Raw genomic sequence first — 17,297 nt, forward strand, 5'->3', positions numbered from 1 at the left:
TAATCATACTTTCTATGGCAAAATATACCCCCTCATTTTGTTCCTTTTTAAATTAAATGTTTTAAGAGTTACCACTTTATTCCAATCAAGATGGCTTCAGGTGTGCCATACCTTTGTAATAAGTAGGACTGTTAGCGCTCTAGTTGTTCTTTAGAACACTCTGGGACATTCTGTCATTGGGCTATACTTGGGCTACATCTGGGTGATATTTGGGCTACATTTGGGCTCTTTTGTCTCTGGTGGCCATCTTGGGAGACTGCATGTCAGAATTTTTTAATGAAATAGAAGAGGATTTGAGAAGTCACTCAAAATGTGCCCTAATTTTTCTTTTTGCAGCACTAATAATACTTTCTATGGCATAATATACCCCCTCATTTTGTTCCTTTTTAAATTAAATGTTTTAAGAGTTACCACTTTATTCCCATCACGATGGCTTCAGGTGTGCTATACCTTTGTAATAAGTAGGACTGTTAGCGCTCTAGTTGTTCTTTAGGACACTCTAGGAGGCTGCAGTAGAACACAAAGGAATCAACTGACAGTCTCTGTCCTTGTTGGATGTACATGTTTTACTGAGAATGTCAGACTTCATTCTCCCATGACTGAGAAAGATAATGTGAATTTACAGAAAATATGCTTTCAGTTTAGCTTATAGATCCCCTTCCAAACCACTGTGGGAAAATCATGAGATATTAGTTTTCTTTCAAACATGATTCATGATATCACAGCAGAAGGCTTTTTCACATGGTAAAATCACCTTAGAACACACCAAAATTCCTAAAATGAGTATGGTACCATCAACAAATCATTTATAATGTAACTAAAGTCCTAAAACCCTCTATTAACTACAATGCTTTTTAATGAGGTGCTATCATGTGTATTGGTCCCAAGATGGCTGCCAACACTTCTTGGATGAAGTGCTGACAGCCAATCAGATCAGATGTGTGGTTAGGCTCCGCCCAGATATATATATTTTTTTGAACCTAAATTACTCAAAATCCACTGGAGCACATATCTTGAGACATAGCAAAGGCACATCGGGCTACCAGTCCCTACAATTTTGCCAAGTTGTGTGGAAATCCATTCAGCCTTTCGGGCTAAAAGTGAGTCCAACCGCCCTGTGGAAATTAACATGGGGAAACACGTTTTGGGACGCCCCTTTTATCTCGGCCCCTGCTTGACGAATCCCCCCCAAACTTTACAGGAAGGAGCAGAGCGGAGCGGGTCATCTTCTGTGAGAAATTTGCGAGGATTCGTCCACCGGCGCCAAAGTTATTCCCAATAGAATGTTGCGGATTTCCTATGGAAATCAATCCTAACTATAACTACCTACTGGCGACCACCAGTAGGTAATATATATATATATATATATATACACACACGCTCACTGACAATTGTAGAAAGCAGACGGCACTCCAAGCTATAGGTGTTGTCAAAAATTTAATAGTAGACCCCCTGCCCCAGGAAAAGACATTTTTTTTTTTTTTTTTATTATTTTTTTTTTTTTTAGGTGTTGTCAAAAATTTAATAGCAGACCCCCTGCCCCAGGAAAAGACAAACGCGTTTCGCCGAGAAACGGCTTCCTCAGTGTCAACATATTAAAGTTACCACGCCATTATATCTCCTCCTCTCCATTAACATCAAGAGAGGACTAAGCCGACAGTTCATACTGAAAATGGCAGACATCTTGTAATGTGCAAAACTACTGTTCTTCACAATTAAACATGGAGAGTAAATGGCGATAAACAAAGTGCTCGTGCTCAAAAGACAAATAAAAAGAAACTCGCAAAGAATAAATAAAACGTTGGATACGTGACTTGCGTGCAAAAAGAGGAAATCCTCTATATCTCAGTGCATGCATTTCATATGTTTACGCATGTATAGTATACTCGCAAATTTTGGAAAAGTCGCATTTAAAAAAGAAACAATAAAGAATTAGTTTCCATCGTGCCATATGATGTGAAAAATTCATGTAGATGTTTAAAACATTAATCATATGTTTATAACATTTCTATATCGCGAGTACCCATCAATAAACTATAAACATGCACCTCAATGTTAACGTTTTTGTCTCTGTTGTTTTATCAATTACAGGCAAGTCACAATTTATATAGGCCTCCATTGGCGTTTACTGGTTGCTTTTAAGAGATATGGCCCTGTATGGGCATGCTCCTCCCTGAAGTATTCTATTAATATCTTGCTTAATTCTGCAGAACAGAACAAACGGGAGAGTTTCGGCAGAAAATAGGTGTCCAGATTTTATTACAGGTGTGACCCTATGCTTTTAAACAGGTTACTCCCACTGTGTGGTTATTCCAGATGTACCCAAAGCTCTTCGTCATTATTTAAACCGACCGGTTTCATGGTCTGGAGGTCGATGATGTATCTCGACTCCATTGCCCTCAAACTTCTGATCTTGTCACCACCTCTTTCTTGTTTTTCCAACTGGTCTATTAGATAGAAGGAAAGAAGATCTCTGTTACTGTTGTGGTGGGTTTCGAAGTGGCGTGCCACCGGGTAATTTTTGTCTTTATTCGTGATGGCACGCATGTGCTCTAGGATACGTTTTTTCGCTGGATTGATCGTACTTCCAACATATCTCTTTGAGCACGGGCAAACAAGACAGTACACCACGAATTCTGAATTACAGTTCAGAAATTTCTTGATGGTTCTGATTGGTCGGGAATCATTGGGTCTACCCTCAAATTTAGTTTTTTTGTGGCTGTATTTGCACGCCTTGCAATGCATGCACGGGTAGAAACCCTGAATTGGTTTGGATCTCACTGGTTTGGGGGGGTCCCTGTAATGGCTCCTGGTTAGATGGTCACCCAAAGATTGACAACGTCTATATGTGATCGTTGGTCTAGGTGATATTCTGTCTTTCAGAACAATGTCTGTTTTTAGAATGTGCCAGTTGTTGTTAAAAATCTGGACCACCTCGTTAGATCTCATGTTATAGGTCGTTATCATTCTAGTTATGGGTTTCGTCCTTTCTGTTTCTTTCAGGTTTTTGTTCACCAGTAGGTCTTTCCTATTTATCAGATCCACTTTTTCCGAGGCTTCTAGTAGTGATTTCTGTGAGTACCCTCGTTCCATGAATCTGGCGGTCGCTGCTTTTTGTGCTGAAAGGAAATCGCTATGTTCAGAGCAATTTCTCTTCAGACGCAAAAACTCGCCATATGGGATATTCTTTACCATGGATCTGGGGTGGTGACTTGCGGCATGCAAGACGGCGTTGCCCGCCGTCGGCTTGCGGTAGAGTTTGGTCTGAATTCTGCCTCCTTCCGCAAACACCTCCAGGTCCAGGTAGTGGACTGTTTTGTTGCTGATTTCACTGGTGAACCTCAAATTGAGACTGTTCTCGCCTAACGTTGACACAAACCTCTCAGCCGAGGGCCTGTCTCCCCGCCAGACCACAAACAGATCGTCAATGTATCTGGTCCAAATCATAATATTGTCCAGCCAATGTTCGTTGGTCCCCCCCCAGGCCACGTGCTTCTCCCACCAGCCCACGAATAAATTCGCGTAGCTGGGGGCGAAGCACGTACCCATGGCGGTCCCCCTGATTTGGCGATACATTGTGCCTGAAAAAAGAAAGATGTTATTAAAAAGACAAAATTCAGTCATCCTTAGCAGCATGCGATTGTGTTGATGGAAATGCATGCTTTTCTTTTTTAGGAACCATTCAATGGCTTGAAGTCCATCCTGATGGTCGATGCATGTATACAAATTCGCTACATCCAGAGTAATGAGAAGCATGTCATCCTCCCATTGTATATTCTCAATAATCCTAAGGAAGTCCTGAGTGTCTCTGACAAAAGATGGGAGGTCCTTGACAAAGGGTGATAGGTAATTGTCAATAAATCTTGAGGTCGCTTCTAGAAGACTTCCTATGGATGAGACAATCGGTCTCCCAGGTGGGTGCTTGATGTTTTTGTGCACCTTTGGCAGGTGGTAAAAAGTGGGGATGATCGGGTGTGCACAATGTAGATATTCATATTCATTCTTGCTCAACATACCCTCATCCATCCAATTTTTGAGGAGTCCATGATATTCCAAGATGCAATTATCAAATTCAATCTTGGTAATGACCTCATAGCATTCTTTGTCTTCCAGTTGTTTCAAAGCCTCCATTTTATATTGATCTTTATCAAAAATTACAATGTTCCCCCCTTTGTCAGAGGATTTGATCTCTATGCTGTTGTCTTCCTTAAGTGATTTTATTGCTTGCCATTCCATGCTGGATATATTGGATTTTTTTCTTGTAATTTCCATCCTCTTAGAGATCATTTTGTCCAAATCTTGGAGTACTGCGTCATTGAAGACGTCGATCGCATCATGTGTCACATGTGGCAGAAATTTAGATTTTTTCTTGAATTTGCTAGGGTCTCTCTTTTGTATGATTTCTTCCCTCCTTAGGATCTCCCCTGAGCTAGGCATATCTTCACTGCCTGCTAAAATATGTGTGGTTTGAAGGAGAGGTAGATCATCATCTATGAGATCACTAGTCATTTCGTCAGTTGTGCCAAAGGCAACTATTTGTTCCGATGGCGGACGATTAGCAAAGATCTTATCTAGCTTCAACTTCCTTGTGAATTTGAAAATGTCAATCCTTGTCTCAACAGGATCAAAATTGGCAGTCGGGCAGAAAGACATGCCTCTTCTCAGTACCTTTTCTTCATAGATCGAAAGTTTTCTCTGAGAGAGGTTGACGATAGTGTTCTCATGTTTTATCGTTTCGCCCCCCTTCCCTTGCTCCGGGTCACTACTGATGTTGAATCTTGTGCGGCCCCTTCTCCCGCGCCTTGTTTTCCTCCTTTTTTTGTGTATTTTTTCCTCATCTGAGGTTGGGGGCGTTGTCGTGTTTCTTTCAACACCTCGAATTCGTCTAAAAAAGGCTCTCTGGCATCTGCTCCTTCTGTTGGTCTTCTGCTCGTTCTTGTTGATTCATCCTCAGACGTTGCAACCTCTGATTCTGAGGTGACGTTAGCATTTGCCCGTGTTGTTCCTTGGGCGAGCCTTTTCCTCGTAGCGTCGAATTTTTTCGCGAAGGTAAGGATTCTGCCTGTCAAGTAGTCCTGCTCATCGCGTTGGAACTTACTTTGTTTCCTTTTCTTGATGACAATTTCATATTCTTTAAGTCGTTTCTGCATATTGGCACGTAGGTCTTCAATGGCTTTGGTATCTTTTTCTTTTCCAATCAAGTCTTCTATTCTTTGGATCTCAGCAAGAGCTTTGTCTCGATCGCTCCATGCATACTGTACTAGCATTAGGAGCATGCCTTTACAGGAATTCGCTACATACGCCGCCCAGTCTTTTAATAGTTGGGGGTCCGGATTTTCGTATGATGGGACAGTGAAGATTCGTAGGCCTCTAGGGACTCTGTTGCAATCCGCATATCTTTGGAGTGATGTCGCCTCCCACCATTTGCGTATTTCACGCTCTTGCATTCTCTCTAATTGATGGAAAAGTGTTTGCACGTTGTTCATAGATGTTGATGGCAAACTCAGAGGCTCTGAAATATATATATATGAATACAGCAAAGTTTCTTCAAAAGAAGACGCCGCACACTACCTCAATTATGTGCCTTATTCGTTTATTTCTTGTAGGTTCCCCACCTACGCGTTTCAAAACTGGAAACTACAGTATTCAGAAAAAAAACATCTACGAACAGTGTGCTCTATGGAACAAGTTTCCATCCCACTTCACTCAAACAAAGTATCCCCTACGGGGAATTCCTACGAATGAAACGGAATTGCTCGGAAGAGACTGAAATGGAGAACAAATTCACAGAAACCAGAGATCGGTTCACCCGGCGAGGATACAAACAGGCGGACATAATCAAGGGCGAGCAAAAAGCAAGAGCAAAAACGAGAGCTGACACTCTGATACCTAAAGGCAAATCTATAAAGAATAATGATGAAGAAAAACCACGACTGATTTTAACATACTCAAGAGAAAGTTACAAAATCCGCCAAATTTTGTTAAAATTTTGGAATGTGCTGAAAAAGGATAATGAGATAGGAGTGCTAATAGGTGATAGACCCCTAATCACTTATCGTAAAGCGCCCTCATTACAAGATACACTAGTCAACAGCCACTTCAAAAAGGAAATTAAAACTTTGAGTTGGCTAGAAAAACGACAACTGGGATTCAGCAAATGCACAACATGCAAAGCTTGCACCATCGGCCAGAACATCAAAACCTTAAAAGATCCAAAAGGAAGAACATTTGAAATAAAGGACAAGATAACTTGTGAGTCATCTTTCGTGGTATATCAAATTGTCTGCTTTTGCGGTAAAAAATACATTGGTTCAACTATCTGCCCACTCAAAAAAAGAATACTCGAACATACTAGAGCCATTCAGAACAGTGATATGAGCTACGCAACGGCAAAACATCTAAAGACACATCCTGGCAAAACATGGAAAAATATGAAATATGCAGGAATTGCCATGGTGGGAGAAAATGAAAGAGGAGGTGATCGAGTAACAAGATTGAGACGCCTGGAATCCAAATTGATTATCAGGTTCAAGACCAGACAGCCATGGGGTCTTAACATGGACGAAGAACTAAGTGTACACTTATAATCTTTGATGAACTGAACACTGTTTTTGTAGACAATTAATCTCTGATTCCAAAAGCTTTATGATAACTTGATTGATAGTGCAATTTAAGTGACTAAAATGAAATTATCAGTTTTTTTAACTCTGCGCCAAGCCGGCTGTTGATCAAAGCATTGAATGACATTATCGGACGGAGGCACTTAGCCTCAAATCGCCATGAGTAAATCAGGGCTTGGGCACTCAGCCATCGAATGTCAAACATGGACACTCAGTCCATGATCCCTCCCACATGGTCGCGCAAACTGCACAAGAAATACACATAGAGTATAAATTATGCTATGGTATTTGCAGTTATAGCGATGATCAATAATATCAATAAATAAACGTTCACTAATGCCACTACAATGCCGCGATCCGGCTGGTAAAAGCGCAGTGCAAAGTAAATAAATGCAAAAATGAACTACTGAACCCACAATGCATCCTAACAGCCAAGTGGAGTTTGTCAGTATAAATGGTAGACACAAATGATGGACACGTGTTTGTAACCGTGATCAAGGACAGTTTACCTGTCTGAAACGCGTAGGTGGGGAACCTACAAGAAATAAACGAATAAGTCACATAATTGAGGTAGTGTGCGGCGTCTTCTTTTGAAGAAACTTTGCTGTATTCATTGTTTTGCGAGGGTGTCCCGAACCTCGCCGCCAGCACCAGCTTCTGCCTGCTCCTCTTATATTGGGACATTTGCTGCAACAATATATATATATATATATATATATATATATATATATATATATATATATATATATATATATATATACAAAACCAAAGTATTCTCCGCGCGTAGCAATCCCTGCCGGCGCAGATATACAAAGCACGGACCAGAGTTACGGCTTTAGAATTCTTTATTCGCCTGTCGGTAACATGACGTTTCGGCACCCTTGTGCCTTGCTCATATAAAAAAATAGCCACAGAAAAAAACATAGGTTTCAGGGCTGTTATAGTTAGCTGGACATTTCACTCGTACAAAACCATAGAAATTCCCCCGTTATAGTTAGTTCAGCTAACTATAACTCGCGCCCCCGCAATGCACTGCTGATGGCGTCACATATTACATCACTCATGACATGGTCAGTGACATCACTCATGACATCACTCATGACATCTCAAATGACATCACTGATGACATCATCCTTGTGAAAGAATGGCAGACCTCCTCTCAGCGTAATATAACCTTTGATACACACATTCAAAAATAGAAACTAAAATTTTCAAAAAAATGGAGATACCAATACCAGTTACAACAACCTATTCAGTAATTCCACCATCTACATACACATCTACTCATTCACCAACAGTTCTATATAGTCACTCATACATGTACTCACTCATCATATGAACTCATACACCTATACATCCTGTTACACACCTACACTCATCCATAGAGTTACTCACACACATACCCACACATGCAAATAAACTATCAAACATCAATTTATTTGCATATACAGCTATACACACACCACTACACTTACTTTTACAGAAACGTACACATACTTACACACTTAAACAATCACTTATAGAAACACATACTTATTTATACAGGAACTCTTCCAATCTCTCACTCTCACATATAATCACCTGAATCACCGCGTCAGGGGCTTCACTTGCTGTATGCTGCTTTTCCTGCCTCCCTGCTTGCCTCCGCCGCCGCAGGACACACGCGGCTGCCGAGAGGGGCGAGCAGGAGAAACTACATCTCCCAGCATCCCCTGCTTCGCGGGGACGCCGACTGCCAGCTGGGGCTTCCGCCGGGAGGCGCATATCAACGAGCCCTCCCTCCGGTGGAGCGGGGGTCTGAATCACCGCGTCAGGGGCTTCACTTGCTGTACGCTGCTTTTCCTGCCTCCCTGCTTGCCTCCGCCGCCGCAGGACACACGCGGCTGCCGAGAGGGGCGAGCAGGAGAAACTACATCTCCCAGCGTCCCCTGCTTCGCGGGGACGCCGACTGCCAGCTGGGGCTTCCCCCGGGAGGCGCATATCAACGAGCCCTCCCTCCGGTGGAGCGGGGGTCTGAATCACCGCGTCAGGGGCTTCACTTGCTGTACGCTGCTTTTCCTGCCTCCCTGCTTGCCTCCGCCGCCGCAGGACACACGCGGCTGCCGAGAGGGGCGAGCAGGAGAAACTACATCTCCCAGCGTCCCCTGCTTCGCGGGGACGCCGACTGACAGCTGGGGCTTCCGCTGGGAGGCGCATATCAACGAGCCCTCCCTCCCGCGTCGCGGGACGTGCGCGGGTAGTGCCGGGCTGAGCCCGGGCAGAGGGCGGGCCGTCTTAGGCCGTCTAGGGACGACGAGGGATGGGACGGGCCCCCCCCTTTGATTCAATCTACAAAATGGGTAAGCGCAAATTACAAACATCTTCCAACGGGGGACCAGTTAAAGCCAAAGTAGCACGCAGAGCCATTGCATCAGCAAGTATTATGTCTTATTTAACTACTGCAGTGGGTAAACTGAACAAGGAAATTGCTGCAAAGGAACGTGAATTGGGACTAGAACAGATAATTTTGGATAGTCAATTATCTCCTACAGCAAATAGACTTCCAATCCCACTGGAGCCAGCAATAGTTGTTGGTAATTTGCCTAGTATTGTCCCACAAGATCTAACAAATACCACTGCTCAAGAGGGTCCAAATAATACGAATCAAGACATCCCACAACCAGAAGTCATCTGCACCCAGGTACAACCCCTCCATGCTACTAAACGTCTTAAACGGGTATTTCAAAAATCGAACAAGCGAGGACTATACATACGGAAAAAGGTCCGTCACCCTTTAACTGACATTGAATCCTCACTGAAAAACATGGTGGAGAAAGTACTTGTGGACAAAATAGAAACAACACTTGTGCAGATCTCTAACGACATAATAGAAACCTTAAAGGATTGTGTAGTAGATATACTTGGGAAATGTGAAAGGATTAATACATTTTTGTCTTCAGAGCCCAGAAGGCCATGTACATGCATTTCAAATACTGCACCACGGCCATCATTTAATTCTAATATACAACCACAATCCCCTATGGAACAAGAAAAACAAGTTCAACATCTTCCAACCCCATCTACCCCGCCCCAAGTATCTGTGGGTAATGCAAAGCACCAAGTATCTGGGGGTAATGCAAAGCCTCAAACGGTCACCAGTATAATCAGGGTGCAGCAGACGAGTAAAACCTGTTCTGCTCAAGTTACATCTAGAGACCCAGTAACAGACATCTCTAATTTACCAGGGCCTAGAACCCAACGCACAAGACCACCTGTACACCTTCCCCCGGAAGCAACACCTTTTGTTGCTATTCTAGTGAACGTACCAGTACTGAAAAATGGAGAATGCGAGTCAGATATCGCACAGTTAAATAATATTAAGATGTGGTGTGATGCAAACTGTACTTGCCCCAACAATATCTCGGAGTATATCCAAACAGGCAGAAGGGTTGATTGGGTGGGGTATACACCTAAGAAATTTGCAGGGGATTGTATGATCGTCAATTTCAATAGACCCCATGAGGCCCTACGGTTATTCTGGGATGCTACTGAAGTGAGGGAAGACGGGATCAGAGCAGTACCGCTAGGTTTCTTTTATCCTCGACCTACAATACATAAGCCCCAACCAGGAAGGGTCCTGCATAGAGCACAACCTAGATACACCCCCTGCCCAAGTTCATGGGCCACACAGAAAACAGGCATGTTGCCGAAAATTAGTGATAAACAGGGAGGGGAAGCCAGAAATGGCCTTGTGCTAACAAATAGGTTTGCTGCATTCTCCAACTTAGAGGAAAATGATTGACTAACCCCACCAGGTAGCACCACAAATCAGCCACAACTCCCCATCCCACCTGTAATTGAAAAGGGCAATACAGTAACTATTCTTGCTAACACCCTTTCTCCATCTCAACACACTCGGCCGCAAACCATTGAAAAAGGTAGTAGTGTGAAAATGATGAGCTGGAATATTGCAGGCTTACGCTCCAAAAGGGGCGATATAAGATGGTTGGACCTGTTAAAAAAATGTGATGTGGTGGCCCTACAGGAGACTTGGGATAGGGATTGTGATTTTTGGTTGGATGGATACATTTCCTATTTTTTAGCTGCTCAGACATCAAGTTCAGGCCGAAATAAAGGGGGCCTGTTGTTTTTAATATCTGTAAATGTGAAGGACACTGTGAAGGTACTAAACACACCATCCCAAAACTATTTAGTTCTGGAGGTTACAATGCCTAATAATTATAAATGTGTCTACATTAATTTTTATAATAGCATACAAAGTATAGCTTTAAATGCCAACATTAACTCGTTGATGGAGTTCTTATGTAGATATAGGGAGGGTCAAACCACTTTTGTATATTTTTTCCTGATGGGAGATTTTAATACTCGTTTATGCCAACAGAACTGCCATGTCATTGATACAATTAATACTGATATGTTACAATTATCACATTTTGAGCACTCAGAAAAGGGGTTTGCCCTAGAAGAACTTCTTTTAGAGAATGACTTATATGAACCAGAGTTCTTCGACAGAAAAGAGCGGGTGCCAACTTATAGTGCTAGGGACAGCAATACAATCATTGATTATATATTTATTTCACCGGATCTGTTGCAAAATGTAATGTTTTATAACACTGTACAGACGACTTTCAGCGACCACAACCCGGTAATACTAGAAGTAGATAATAACAATCTGTTTTTATTTACAAAAGGAATAAACATTGATCCAAATATAGCAGGGTCCACAGAACTGATTGTTAAGGACCAGGGGAGACGTGTCAAATGGAGCAATATCATCCCGAGGACTTTCTCCTTTCTCTTAACTTAAAGATGGGCAAAGAAATTAACATCTGTATGGACCCAACTAGGTTTGAGGGGAATATAGTTCAGTCCTTTGAATTGATTTGTTGTCAAGTATCGGATGACCTAAAAAGTAACACGAAAAAGAAAGAGAAAGGGGCTATGGGATGGTTTGACAAAGAATGCTCGAAATCCCACTGTGAATTATATAAAGCATTAAAAAAGATACCACGTGATAAACAGGAAGTGGCCAGCTTAAGGCAAAAGTATAAGGCAAACATCCTAAGACGGAAAAACGAAATAAAAAGAAGGGCTTGGGAAGACCTATATGAGAAGGCCACTCTGAGGGACAGTGCTACATTTTGGAAAATCGTTAATACCCCCTTATTTAACGGGATTGAAAATGCACCGCTAGAAGTAAATATCCCGGAACGAGACTGGTTAGAGCACTTTCAAAACATCTATGGTAGCAATATCGCTGTAGGCCCCCAAGATCAACAACTGATTGAAACAGACGAGGTTTTATCCAGTTTTACTAATAAAGAGGTGCAGAAGGCAATTGAGGACACGGCAGGTAAGAAGGCCCCTGGCCCAGACGGCGTACCGGCCGACATGTTTAAATCAAACTCGGGCATGTGGGCAGTGGTTCTCACTAACGTCTTTAATGTGATTGGCTTGGAAAGGACAAAAGCGCCAACATCATGGTCACAGTCTGTCATAATCCCCATTTTTAAGAAGGGCCAAAGGGGAGACCCTAGATGCTACAGGCCCATCTCTTTGTTAGATTCTTCCTTCAAAATATTGGGTAAAGTCATCTTGGAAAGAATCTCAACTTGGGCAACAAACAATGACATCCTGTGTGAAGCTCAGTATGGCTTTCGAGCCGGGAGAGGCACTGAGGATCAATGCCTAAATTTACATCTTACTTTGGGTAAATATACTGTAGCATCAAAGGGGATGATGTATTTGGCTTTTATGGATTTGTCCACAGCTTTTGACCTAGTTAATAAGTCAAAGCTGTGGACAATACTTTTGAAACTGGGCCTAGACCAAGCACTAGTGAATTTCCTGGCACGACTACATAGTGATCTGAGGGCTACCATACGTATGTCCCAAGAGGGTAATTGTACTGCCTTTTTTAAATCAGGAAGGGGGGTGCGCCAAGGGTGCATCTTGGCACCTATGCTCTTCTCACTTTATATTAATTCACTGGGAAAGACCCTGGAAATGGCCTCCATTGACGTACCACGTATGGGTGACTATTTAATGCCGGTTTTATTATATGCCGACGACACTGTACTGTTGTCAAGAACCCCCAATGATTTACAACGTCTTTTAAATTCTTTTGGGGCTTTTATGCAAAACTTGGATTTATCAGTTAATATTGAAAAATCCCATGTTATGGCAGTAGGTAGTCGTAAGAATAGCATTAAAACCCTTACCTGTAATGGTTCAGTGTTATCTAAAGTTAAAGTTTTTACTTACCTGGGTGTGGTGTTCGATGAGAAGGGGACATGGGCACCACAAATTACAAGTAAAGCTGTGGCAGTAAAAAGATCGGCTGCCGCCATCCTAGGTTTTGCAAAAAGGTTGGGAGGTAAACCACCTGAGGCCATATTAGCAATTTATAGAGCTAAAACTTTGTCCATTGCGAGGTATGGGGCCGCGATATGGGGTTACAAAAATCTGGCCCATATACAAAGAGAAGAGAACTTATTTTTGCGATCCCTACTGGGCCTTCCTAAATCCACCCCAGCCTTTTCCGTACACATGGAATTGGGGATAGGGTACATTGAAGACTCATTGACTCTGGCCCCACTACTGTCGTGGATTAGGACATAGCTTAATCCAGCTTTAATTTTAAACCATGTGATCATTAGGGATTGTATGGGGAGGGAAAATGTGGCTAAGATCGGTTGGCTACAACACATTAAAATCACAGCAGTATACCTAGGCCGACCGGAGCTATATACAAACCCCGAGAGCCTAAGGAGAGAGGACATCGACTGGGTAAAGAAAAACTTTATAGAGAAAAAGGAAGCAGAGAGAGAGGCTAGCGAAATTTTAAAACCAACTGTCAGGGCCCACTATATGATGATTGCTTCGTTATCCATCCAATCTTATTTGACGATAGTAAATAAACCTTTCCATAGGTGGGTCCTCACTAAATTCCGTTTTAACCAAGCACATTTTCTGCTAGGAGAATTTGAAAAATGGTGTAAGCCTCATGAAAATGATCCCTGCAAATGTGATCACTTCTCAGATCAAGATTTATTACATTTTGTGTTTTTCTGCCCCTTTTATAAGAATGGGAGGGAGAGATACATTAAACCAATTCTGAGAGGTTTAGATTTTATGCAGGTCAGACCAGCCTTATTGTATCTGCAGCTCATGGAAACTACAGTAGTAATGTATGGGGTAGCCAATTTCCTAACTATGTCAATTCGATCAAAGCAAGTAAGATCAAGGTTAAATAACTAATGTAAATTAATTGCTTGAACCGAATAATTGGCTAATGTTTTTGTAATTCTGACATGTGTCAAATATGAACTCATGATCTGCATGTTTTGCACTCTTCCCCCAGGCTGCTAGTACCTTTGTACTTAGAACTGCAAATATATGCTAGTTTTGCTAACTTTTTAAATTTTGTACACTGTTAAGGGCCTATAAAATTGTTATTGCTGTAAACATGATGGTAAAGATGTTTTTTTAATGAATTTTTCACCTTTTAATAGCAACTCTTTTAGCCTTTTTAACTTGTTTTTAATATTTTGTCTGTATGATCGAAAGTGGTTCTGTAGCATACTTTTATGATTTTAAAACAATCGAATAAAGTGTTTTTGACTCTGACTCTGATATAATCACTTATATACATCAATACTCACATATAGTAGATTAAAACATATGCAGTTACTCATAAAGACACTATTGAGACAGTCATTCACTCACTAACACACCCATACACACACTCTTCCACCCATACAGTCCTGCACACATGCTGTCTTCAAAACACATACAGTGAGTCAGTCATTCATGCATCTATGCGCTAAGTAATACCCCCACCGAACCATACAGACACTCATACTGATACTCAAAAAAACAACTAATAACCCATATACACACTCATGTAGCTACTCACCAACCCATGCAGCCACTTATAGACGAAGTGAGACACTGATACAGATATTTACATATTTAAACTTTACTCGCTAAATCATGCATTCACTAAGATACACTTAATAAGTCAGGTATAAAAAAATCCATTTAGACACTTATTTACCCATTTATTCTTCCATCGACCTTTAGATATACATATATAAAACATATTTATTTTTCAGAAAGACACACATTCACTGGATGATGTCATCAGTGATGTCTTTTGAGGTGTCATCAGTGATGTCATGAGTGAAGTCAGTGACCATGTCATGAGTGATGTAATATGTGACGTCATCAGCAGTGCATTGCAGGCGCGCAAGTTGGTATTGAACATGAACATAGGGCTTTGAAAACAAAGTATTGCCAACATGTTTAAACGGTGTAAAACATTAGTGCGTACATGTAATACACAAGCAATGAGTTGTTTTTCATTTCATACAAAGTACAAATAATATCAGCCGAAATATGATGTTGCAGCGTAATACAACATGCAAAAAACTGCTGTCCTGACCTGGACCATATGTAAATAATGGCCCCCATATCCCAAGTGGAAAAGGTGGCATAGTGTGCAATAGAAGTGTCAGGCTAGAGGCTAGAAGTGTTTGCTAGTCGATATCCATCAATAAAGTTATCAGCGCCAGTTGTTGCCAAGGTGACAAAGTCTGTGTTGGGACTCAACAGGGCTCATGACACACACAGCGCTGTAAGTGCTACTAAATCATGACATCCGTCGCAATCTGCATAAGGCAGCCACTAGTATGAGAATACTGACTAGGGCACGGGGATGCATGTGTTACGTCCATATGCAACAGTCTGTATGTGCCGGTAATGTGTGAGGTCAGTTGAAGGGCAGTTAGTGTAACCCCCAATGAGTGCCGTGGTGACATAAGAGAGCTAATGTGAAATACCAGCTTGTCTGTGTCATGGGAGAGGGTTTTCCCCTTGAGAAGGTAATGTTGTGCACAGTCCCAAGGCAAATGTCGACACATACCAGTGTCGTATTGAACACACACATTACGCTACATGTATATAAAAGGTTCAATCTCCAAGTAAGCACAAATCATTGGCAAGAGCCATAGACAAGTCCACCGAGACAAACAGTTGCACACAAATGCAGAAATGCATAGAATAGTCATTGTCCAGGTCTAAAATAAAGTAAATCATTTTCAAGTGCCTGAGAAAACTCAAGTAGAACATCAAGTCCAGTTGCTCAAATTCATGCCAAAATGCACCAAACACGTTACCAACATGTAGTGATGTGACGATGTGCTCTTGTAACCAGTGAGGAGAAAAAGGGTAGGTGGCCCATGCTGGTGAATACTGGTGAGTGGGCCTCTTCCTTTCCTCCTGTAAATCAAGAAAATCAGAAGAAATGTGATTAAAAACAGGATCCTCTGACCCTATGACAGTATATATGTAACTGTGACAAAAAAAGTGATTAATTGATGTTTTAACATGGTGAATAAGATGTGGAAGAAGGAAAAAGGAAAAAAGCTTGGTAAATAACGTAGTTCAGACAAAAGAAGGAGATAAAATACGCCTTTAGATCTTGGTCAAAGAAAGAAAGTTGTCCACAGGTGTTGTAATTGATGGACGACTACTGAGTGAGGGAAGGCTGAAACACATCAGACAGACATGGCTACTCTTTCAGGAGTACTGACAGTTCCTCTTCCTGGTTCATACCTCCTGGAGTCTTAGTTGGGAAGCCTATAATGTACCTGGACTCTTTCTGTTGTAGAGTGAGAGCCCTATTGCCTCCTCTTGGGTGTTTAGCAATGTGTTCCAAAATCAAATAACTAATTCCTTTGGTGTTAGAGAAATGTTTGTCCCTGAAATGCCTCGCCACAGGATATTTGGGATCGAAATTGGTAATGGCCCTGCTATGTTCCAGAATATTTTTTTTTGCCATGCATGTGGTACAGCCAATATACCACAGGTTGGAAGTGCACTCTATGGCATATATGACGTAGGTGGTGCTACAAGTCAGGAATTGGCTTAGATCCTTGCTGATACCATTGTAAGTGGCATGTTTACGAGATATGCTGTTGTTGCAAGCTTTGCAAAGGCCGCAAGGATAAAAACCCTTGAGGTCATTTTTTATAGTGTCAGCACCAGAGCTAAATGTCATGATCATTCTGGTTTGATTTTCTTCGCTGTCAATATCATGGTCAGGTTTGTCTGTGATGGCACTATTCTGTCTACTATATTAGCTCCGTTGTGGGCCTTCTTCAATACCCATTTAGGGTAACTGCGTTCCATGAAGCGCTCTATGATGTTGGTACTCTCACATTGGTAGGCTGCTTCTGTGTTGCAATTCCTTTTTGCCCTCAGCAGTTCCCCATTAGGGATACTCTACTTAAGGGTGTTGGGATGACGGCTGAGGGCATGTAGGATGCTGTTGCCTGCGGTAGATTTTCTGAAAAGGGATGTGTGTATACTCTTATTGAGGACTTAAACTTTGACATCCAGATACTCTGCCTCGTGTTACTGATCTTGCCACTTAGCATGATGTTACAGTCATTTATGTTAAGTTTCTGGATAAAATATGATGCCTCAGCTTCATACCCTCTCCAGACGATGAACAGATCGTCGATGTAGCGAAGCCACATCGTCACATGTTCCCAGTCAGATTGAAGATCCGGCCGGGATCTTGCCCCTTCCTCTCAGCAGCCCATGAAGAGATTGGCAAAGCGGGGAGCGAAGAAAGATCCCATGGCCTTACCAGTCTCCTGACGGAACAGG

This window comes from Lissotriton helveticus, chromosome 1_1 (assembly GCF_964261635.1).
Source record: "Lissotriton helveticus chromosome 1_1, aLisHel1.1, whole genome shotgun sequence".
Classification (NCBI taxonomy): Eukaryota; Metazoa; Chordata; class Amphibia; order Caudata; family Salamandridae; genus Lissotriton; species Lissotriton helveticus.